Raw genomic sequence first — 9,434 nt, forward strand, 5'->3', positions numbered from 1 at the left:
CTATATTAGTTTTATGCCAGTGTTAATTAAGTAGCTTGATTTCAATCAGAATAGAACTGGAAGGGACCTTGGAGGTCTTCTAGTCCAGTCCCTGCTCAAGCAGGAGACCCTATACCATTTTAGATAAGTGACTGTTCAGTTTCTTCTTTAAAAACCCCAGTGATGAAGTACCCACAATGTCTGAAGGCAATCTGTTCCACTAGTTAATTGTCCTCACTGTTAGGAAGTTTCTCCTTAGTTCTAGGTTGCTTCTCTCCTTGATTAGTTTCCATCCACTGTTTCTTGTCCTGCCTTCTGGTGCTTTAGTGAATAATGTGACCCCCTCTTCTTTGTGGCAGCCCCTCAAATACTGGAATACTGCTATCATATCATACCCTAGTCTTTCATTTCTCTAGACTAGCCGTACCCAATTCCCGCAACCATTCTTCATATGTTTTAGTCTTCAGGCCTTTAATAATCTTAGTTGTTCTTCTCTGCACTTTTTCCAAAGTCTCAACATCTTTTTTGTAGTGTAGTGACCAAAACTGGATGCAGTATTCTAATAAATGCATTCTTACTATGCATTTTTTTTTTGTTTTATGTTTTATTACTCTCTGTAAACTGCCAAGAGTCTGTCTGAATAGAGATGCTGCATAAACATAAATCAATACTATAGATCAATTAATTTTCTGAAAAATCTACCCTTGCCCACTTTTTAAAAAGTGTGATCCAAAGCAAGGGAAGTAAGTTAATTTCTGCTTTAATGGAGGAGTATGTTTCGTTTATTGTTAGATAAACAAATCTTTGTGTTTAAGGAACAAAGGAAATGTTTTATTTCTTTCTCTCATATGTTTCCCACCCTTTAAAATGTAGCTCAGATAGAAATGTGGCATTCTGTTTTATGTATTAATAAATTTAACTTTTAACTCAAACATATTGAAGTATGCTAGCATTGATTGATAACTGGGATAGACTATACTCTGCATTGATGAACAGCTATTTTATGAACATTTTTCTTTTTAATGGGATCTTAATTACTTGGTATTCTTTTAGCACTCTGCATATGCTCAGGAACCCATCCTTCCTAAGGGCTGTTGCTGAATTCAAACCTCTAATAACATTACATGCCTCCTTAATCATTTGAGATAATCTGGGGCTTCATTTGCAGAGTGATAACTTGCAAAAAAAAGAAGAAATATTCATTAGGAACAAAATCATAGTTTTCACAGCACTGTTTTTAAAATAATTTTATTAAAAATAATAATTGTAATAGTAAAACCTTTAGTTTTGTAAAAAATGCAAAGGAAAAGAAAAAATGGAAAGAAAAAAAGAAAGAGAGAGAGAGAGAGAGAAAGAACTACCAATCTTCATCACAAGTATTTCATCTCTTAATTTACACTAATGATCTCTTCATCAGATATCCCATCGCTTATTCATAAGCAAATCCTTAAAGCATCATCTTTCAGTCTTGGTGTCAGCAAAATTCCATTGACAGCCAGACATAACAACATATCATTTTTAACCTTGATCAAATAAACCAATTTTATATGCCTTCTTTTACTTCTAACACTGTTTGGTCCATTCAAGTAATGCCACAGAATTTCCATATATTTTTTTTTTGCCCCTTCATACAAACTTTAACAAACCTCTTTTGTAAATCCAATATGTAAGAATTATCCAAGTCACTCTCAGTTTTTTATTTGTAATTCTCTTTGAATTTTTAAAGCATCAACTGATTTCTTTTGTTCAATTATGTTCTCATGTTCAATGAGAAATCTTTTTCATTCTTGTAGTCTTCATTTGTAGGTTTGCTTTCAGTTTCAACTCTGTCTGTCTTGTCAGTTAAAACTTGTTCTTTTTCTGCCAAAACATATGAAAACTTGTTCCTTTTCTTCCAAAGCATATATTGGACAGCCTATCCATAGAAGCACACATCACTACTGACATTCTTGATATTAATGTCTGATTCCATTTTTTAAAAAGTGTCCTTCAGTATTTCCAATGTTATAATATTTTGTGTTATTCTGTAGCTGTTAATTAGGTTTATGTATTTTTCTTAATTAAAATCATTAATTTCCTCTAGTGTCCAATTTTTAAAATGGCTTAGCTTTATTATATTTTAGAAAAAAATCAGATGAAGTCCATTTTTCCTTGAGAAGATTTCTTTATAATTAATTCCAAAATCTTATTTTATACTATCTGGATCCTTAATCCATTTATAACTTACTAAAATATAAGTTTAATCAGATTTTTGCTGTATATGTCAATTTTTTAAAAATTCTTAAACTTAAACTTAGTTAAATTTCCTCTTTCATTAAGGACTGAAATCAAATTCAACTGCTTTTTTTCAGACTTGTTGATCCAAAGATCTCTAAAAGCTGGAAAATAGTTAACAAGCAATTTCCTAATGTGATTAGAAAAGGAAACATGGAAACTTAGTGTCCTTTTAAAGATACTTATCCAGGGAGTATATATTGTGTGTGTATGTGTGTTATGTTTTGTTTTGTTTTGTTGGTTCAAAAATAAAAAAATAAAAAATAAAATAAAGATACTTATCCAGGCTTGAACAAAATGGTGCAATTCCATTATCTCCCAGTGCTCAAAACCCACTGGAGACCACTTTCTTATGATTTCCTTGTGAGAAGCAACTGACTGGAACACTTGTGGGTGATCTCCTGCCTTCTCTTTGTCTGAAAAAGTTTGAAGCACTAGTCTAGTAACTTACTCTTTGTTCTTTGCTGTAGTTGTTGACTCCACTTTTCATAAAACCATCTTCACTTTGCCATTTGTTCCCTCTGGAAGTCCATAGCACTAAGGAGTTAAAACAACAATAAGACATTAGGGACAATATGGGAAGTGTTATATTATTCTTTCTCTCTCCCCCACTATAACATAAATATCTAGTAAAAGTGTTTGGCATTAATTCTGCAAAAAAGATTTTATGGCATCAAACTGTGCAAAAAAGTATTTGGATTGGAACTTGTGAGCAAGCATCTTCACACAGCAATCCCAAACTCCTAAATTGTATAAAATGGATTTCCCCCCCTCATCTTTAATCTTCTTAGCTAGCGTCTTCCATCCAGTGAAGGAAGTAGTGGTCCAAATAAGCAAATTCCTGTCCATTAAGATGTTACAACTGGTTTCCTGCTGGGACTGCAAAGCATTACTTTCAGAATGAACCCCTGTAAAACTTGCTTCTGAATGAAGCAATGAGCAATAATCAGAGTAGCATCTGCATCCTTGCGTTTATCTTATTTACAGCAATAAAAAAATCTGCCACATTTGCAAAAAGGCAATGGGGCTTAATTGCTGTAAATATTTCTCATCTGCTATAATGCTGAAGAAAAGCAGGTGGTGATCTGAAGGTCCCGTCTCTGCTGCTGGATGCTCTTTGCAATCATTTCAGAAGCTGAAGCTTTCTTCATGTCCAAAGGCTTTAACGAGTCCACGTGCCCAAGTATTCAAGAAGTTCATCCAAAGTACAAAATGTACTAAATAAAAGGAAAATGAATCAGACTTGCTCTCACCATCCTGTCCTCTTCTAATTCACTTTGGGAGGTGAAGTTTGCTCCTGGTTTCTTCAAAATCTTTCTCCAAAATGCAAACCGTTTTAGAAAGGAAGATTCACTAGGTTGGTTTTCTTAAGACAGATTTCCCTTTGTCATTCAGGCTTTATTCAGATTTAACAAGGCTCTTAAAAGAAAGGCACACAGAGACAATCTGGTTTCCCTTAACGCACAATATATTTGAGTGTAATTGTAAATGTCTTCCTTCTGTTTTAGTAGTTTATTATTGTGTAGACTGCCTAGAGTTGCTTCAATGAATGAGGCATCTAATAAATTTGACAAACGAGCAAAAACGAACACAATATACTTTGGAACTTTCTTTCCCTTCACATTTGTGAGAGCTGTATCCGGATACGTGGAATGCTGCAGATGGGATGGGAGAGGAAGCCAATGCTGCATTCTGCCAATACACGTATCCTCTTCCTTTCCAGATATACAGAGGACACAAAGAAAGGTGAACAGAATCGGAATGATGTGCCAGATGGCAAAATGAGACAACTCGCCATGGCCAACTTGCTTTGGACAACTTTGCTGCGGGATAACTTGCCAGGAGACAATTTAACAATTCCATTTAATTATTTAAAATAATTGTTTTTTTATTTTTGTCATACACATTTCATTTTGTCCCTCCTTTGCCATCCATTTTTAATGATTATATTCCATCATTTCTTCAATATAAGTGTAACTTTTGTTCTGCAACAAGCGAGCTAACCATGGTGAGTAGCCGATGACAAGTTGGATGTGGGAACTTGGCCATGGCAGGTTGGCTGAAGCAAATTGTCCTAGACCCCTTGGTGGACAGTTGCACTCATTGCCCAAGGAAAAACATCTTCACCCTGAGTCCTTTTGGAAGCTAAAGAGGTCCTCCTTTATAATCTTTGCAAGGGGAGAATTGTGTTAGTTTATGAGGACAAAAAAAATCAGAGTCCCACAGATTATCAGCAATCTGACAAATTTTATTTAAAAGGTATAAGCTTTTGTGAGTTTGCACCTGATCAAGCAAGCTGCCGCTCACAAAAGCTTATGCCTTTTAATATTTGTTAGTTAGAAAAGGTGTTAGCAGATTCCTTTGATTCTACAAAAGTCCAAACATTTTCATTTACAAATGGTTACTTTTTCAATGAGAATTAGTTATCATGCCTTGGTAAAACCATATTTGGAATACTGCATCCGGTTTTAGTTGCCATGACATAAAAAAGACATTGAGGCTCTAGAAAGAGTGCAAAGAAGAGTAACAAAGATGATTAGGGGATTGAAGCTGAAAGCATATAAAGAACAGTTGTAGAAACTGGGTATGTCTAGTCTAGTGAAAAGAAGGACTGGGGGTGACATGTTAGCAGTGTTCCAATATCTGAGGGGCTGCCACAAGGAAAAGGGGGTCAACCTATTCTCCAAAGTACCTGGAGGCAGAACAAGATGCAATGGATGGAAACTCGTCAAGGAGAGAAGCAACCTAGAACTAAGGAGAAATTTCCTGAGAGTGAGAACAATTTATGAGAGGAATGACTTGCTTCCAGAATTGTGGGTACTCCAACAATGGAGATTTTTAAGAAGAGATTGGATCCATTTGTCCAAAACTGTATAGGATTTCCTACTTGAGCAAGGGGTTCTATATCCAAGGTCCCTCCCAACTCTGCTATTCTGATCCTTAGTGGAGAAAGCAGCCTATCTCTGAAAACCGGAAGCTGATGGCTATTGTTGAACTAGCATGTGTTGAGTGAAGTTGGCTGTGGTGGATTTAATAGGGCAATTCTTCTTTTGTTTGCTTTCTGACTGAATGTATTCTAAAAGTCTTGGTTGTAGTTCCAAGGAAGGCAACCTTCTTAAGATGTTCCATATTTGTCATCTGGAATGTTGCTTTCAGTGACACACAGCTATCTTCTCAGTTCTATGGGACACTATTTGGGGTGGGAAAATTTGGAAGCCTTCTGCCTTCAGAAATTATCACCATCCTCATTTATTAAATATATCTACCACTCAACTCCCAGCAACAAATATGTGCTTTATTTTCAAATAAATTATCTTATAGTGTGTGTAGATAAGTATAGGCAATCCTCAACGTTCATTTAATAATGGTTCAAAGTAACAACAGCCTTGGAAAAAGTGACTTACAACCAGTTGCAATGTCCTGTAGTCACGTGATCACAATTTCTCAACAATTTTGCTGATTTCCAGCAAAAAACTGACCATTGGGAAACCTGGATTTGCTTAATGACTGCAGAATTCACTTAACATCCATGGTGATTTCCTTAACAACTGCCATAAAAATTGTCATAAAATTGGGTCCAACTTAACTTATGACCACAATGATTTATGATGGAAATTTTGGTCCCCTATATGAACATAAACCGAGGAGTTCTTGTAGTTCTCCTTCAAAGAAACAGAAGGGACATATAGTTTGTGTCTGTGTGTTCTGGGTTTTCACTGTACATTAATATTTTTAAACAAAGAATTCTGGTTAAGGCATATGGTTTTGCAAAATAAAAGCATCCATATTACTCAACATTTTCCCCAATACTCATTCACTCACATACTTGATCTTCAGCCAAGTCATCCAAATCTTAAAACTCTGCAGCATCTCAGTTAAGGGGCTGGAGTTTTGGGGTCTTGTGGCTGTGATATATTTGGATATATATTTGATATATATCACTTTAGCTGATTGTGTTCGGCAGGTCAGCGGTTCAAATCTCACTGGCTCAAGGTTGACTCAGCCTTCCATCCTTCCGAGGTAGGTAAAATGAGGACCCAGATTGTTGGGGGCAATGTAAATATATATATATATATATATATATATATATATATATATATATACATTGCTTACTGGTGTACACCGCTTAGAGAGTGCTTGCACTTAAAGCGGTATATAAGTCTCATAAATAAATACATAAATAAATAAATAAGTTGAAGAATGACCAGATAACCCCACTGATTGTCATTTATTGAACTGCATAGACTTCCTTATTCTTTTATAAACTTAAATTTCTACAAATAATGTCCTGTCTTTAGTGTTACAATTATTGGCACAAATGAATTTTTACAGAAAATAAAATTTAAATGCAAGGCAGAGGTCAAAAAATTTGTGCTGCACCTTGCAAATGACATAATGAAGTACAGAATATATTGATCAAGGAAGAGACTAAGTCCTCAAACGCCATTCTTGCGCGCCCCCTGCTGTTCACAATGGGAAGTACCAAAAATTGGTAGTCCATTTTTTCCTCCCCATTCCACTCCTGAAAAAAACTACTGGTGAAATAACATTTAATATAAAACAGAATCACATTGTTTTCAATACAGCTCCAAGAATAAAATAAACATTATGCAATCTTTCTGAATGTTTTAAATATTTTTTATATTTATTATACATTTAAATAGCAAGTTATTAGTTTGGAAAGACATCTTTAAAGCTGTTGATGTTTAAGCTATTGTAAAGAGATGTGCTTTGAGTTTGAATTATTATTCCTGGAATATTCTTATTAGCACAAGTACTTCTTTATCAATCATTGTTCCATTCTTCTAACAATGAGAAATATTGCAAGAATGTTGGAATAGGAGTTGGATATTATGATGACAAGACAACTGGATTAAAAACTACAAACACAAATAAAGAAAACACAGGAATCTAAGGTTAGATTCTAAGGTATGTTTCTTATGCATACCAAAAATGTGTTATCCACTGGCATGGATGTGAAAAATGGAGTACAATTCAGTGGGGTAGATCACACTATTTATTGTGGGGTTCCAGCATGCAAAGGAAAAAGAAGGGAGAACAATAAAAAAGCATGATTATAAGAGTTTTAAATTGTGGGCAGAAAATTCTAGGGTTTGACCTCAGAGTCTTGGGACCATTTAGGAAAAATCAAATAAGTCTGATTGTGTAGTATAATGAGAGCTGTTTTGTTATTAAGGGAAAACTGTTTTTTTTAGAGGCAGAAGCTATGCTGGAAATAACCACTGGCTCTTATTCATACTGTAAGTAATGGATGTAAATGGGATTTTGCCTGATTAGCAAATTAACTTTGTACCATCTCCTTATAAAATCTGTCTTAAATTAAAGTTAATGTAAAGTTACTTTACCTTACGGGGAGATGGGTGGCATAAAAATTTAATAAAGGAAACAAAAAATAAAAATAAATGCAAGCCAGCTGCCAAGCATCCAAAATGCAATCATGTGATTGCTTAGAGAGGCAGCCATCAGATTTTTGAAACCAGGTCATAGGTAGCTCTGGAGAGGTCTGTCCTAAATTCAAACAGTTGCTAAGCAACCGGTCGTAAGTTGAGAATTACCTCTATTTGTGAAACAACTAAGGAAAGGCAAAAACTTTATTTTATATGAATCTGTTGAAAGAAAAATCTTCCTCAGGGTCCTGTCCAAGCTGAGAATAAACAAAATGGAGACTGCTTTAGAAAGATTGTTTATTGAAGAGCAAAACCAGACAGAAACATGGCTCTGGGAAAGCTGACCACATGTAGCTGGGAGCAGTGAGTTTTGATACCTTCTGGGGCTTTTGTGTGGAGTTCCTGTTCTTGTGGCATAAACTTTGACCTGAGGTTCTTTTGAGTGTGCCCTTTTTGATATTGGTGGGTTAATCCTATTATGTTTCCAAAAGTCATATCCTGCTTCCATGGAGCTGTGGCTGATGATTATTTCCTGTGTTAGATTTTTTGGGTTAGGGGTTGTTGATTCTAGGGATTTTTTGTCTTTCTAATCCCATCAGCTCTAAGATTCCTGGTGCCAGTCTTTCTGAAAGGATTATGATATCTTCGTTTCTAAAGAGCTGGTTTCTGCTTGGGGCTATTAAGAAAGAAAAACTGGTCATGCTTTTCTGCCTTTTTAAGATCCTTTGAGGAAATATAATATTCTGTCTTTTTAATATTTCCTTCTCTGGGGCGGGGGGCTGACTTCCCACAAACCTTTGGGTAGAGATAGCAAAACATGAAATAAATAATTTATAAATCTTGTGGGTTTACATAGCCTTCTTCTAAGTAGATCTAATTTTGGAAAAATATTAGAATCAAAATGGTAAATTCTGTATGTTCATTATGCATTAGCTCCATCTACTGTCTTGTCAATGCTGCATATAAAAAACACAAAAAGGGAATTTGTAAGAGCTTTCAATAGGAAAATCATATTGCTTGAAAAGAACACAAGATATAACTTCCTAATGAACCAACACTGCACAAGAGTTGAATGGAATTGTACTCCAACACATCTGGAAGCATCAAACCGCTCTAGCTAGTAAGAAATGAACAGGAATAACCATAGGAATACAGAAAACAGCAGGGTAAATTCATTTCCACCCAGCACCGAATTCACACAACACGCCAAACTCAGATTTACAAACAGCAGTTGCTGAGTTCACGTAAAGTGCTACGCCAAATAAATATTATGGATGATTAGGGCAGCCTGGCTCTAACATTTTCACATTTTAATTACTTGATTCTATTTAGCCTAATCTAGCATGTTGTGTGAATTCAATGAGGGTTGCAGAATAGACAGACTGGTTTCAGTTCTGAACCATTGACTAATTTAACTGAAATCTACACATCTCAAAATTACTGAGGTTGAGAAATACCGTCCTCACCGGACTCTCCCCACTTTCTCCTGCTCTTAACTTCAGCCTCCTTCAGCCTCCTTCAGGCCGATTCTTTGGCGTCAAACCGGAGCCAGTAATAGACGGTCAGCCACAAAAGCGCTGTGCCTCTCTTTCTTCCGTTCCTCCTCCGGAACTTTAATATCACGCCTCTTTCGGGCCAGTCGGGGAAGGATTTGGGCGAGGGACTAGGCGGAAGTGAGCTGACCAGGGGCCGTGATTGCAGTCGGGGGGCAAGCAAGACTGGGGGACGCCGGAGATAATCGGGGCTAGTCCCTTCCCTTTCGTAGCCTCTGTG

The 9,434-nt window shown here is 36.0% G+C and overlaps 1 long non-coding RNA gene across 1 annotated transcript; it reads right to left on the reverse strand.

Annotated features, from left to right (window-relative positions):
* Positions 1 to 1,288: 1,288 nt before the first annotated feature.
* On the reverse strand, positions 1,289 to 9,255 carry LOC120298439. Its single transcript, XR_005554081.1, has 3 exons — positions 9,128 to 9,255; positions 2,705 to 2,790; positions 1,289 to 1,839 (listed from the first exon to the last, which is right to left on the reverse strand). It is a non-coding gene; the product is annotated as an uncharacterized LOC120298439 (long non-coding RNA).
* Positions 9,256 to 9,434: the final 179 nt, after the last annotated feature.

The sequence above is a fragment of the Crotalus tigris genome, unplaced genomic scaffold (assembly GCF_016545835.1).
Source record: "Crotalus tigris isolate CLP2741 ecotype Arizona unplaced genomic scaffold, ASM1654583v1 scf7180000023887.291335, whole genome shotgun sequence".
Lineage (NCBI taxonomy): Eukaryota > Metazoa > Chordata > Lepidosauria > Squamata > Viperidae > Crotalus > Crotalus tigris.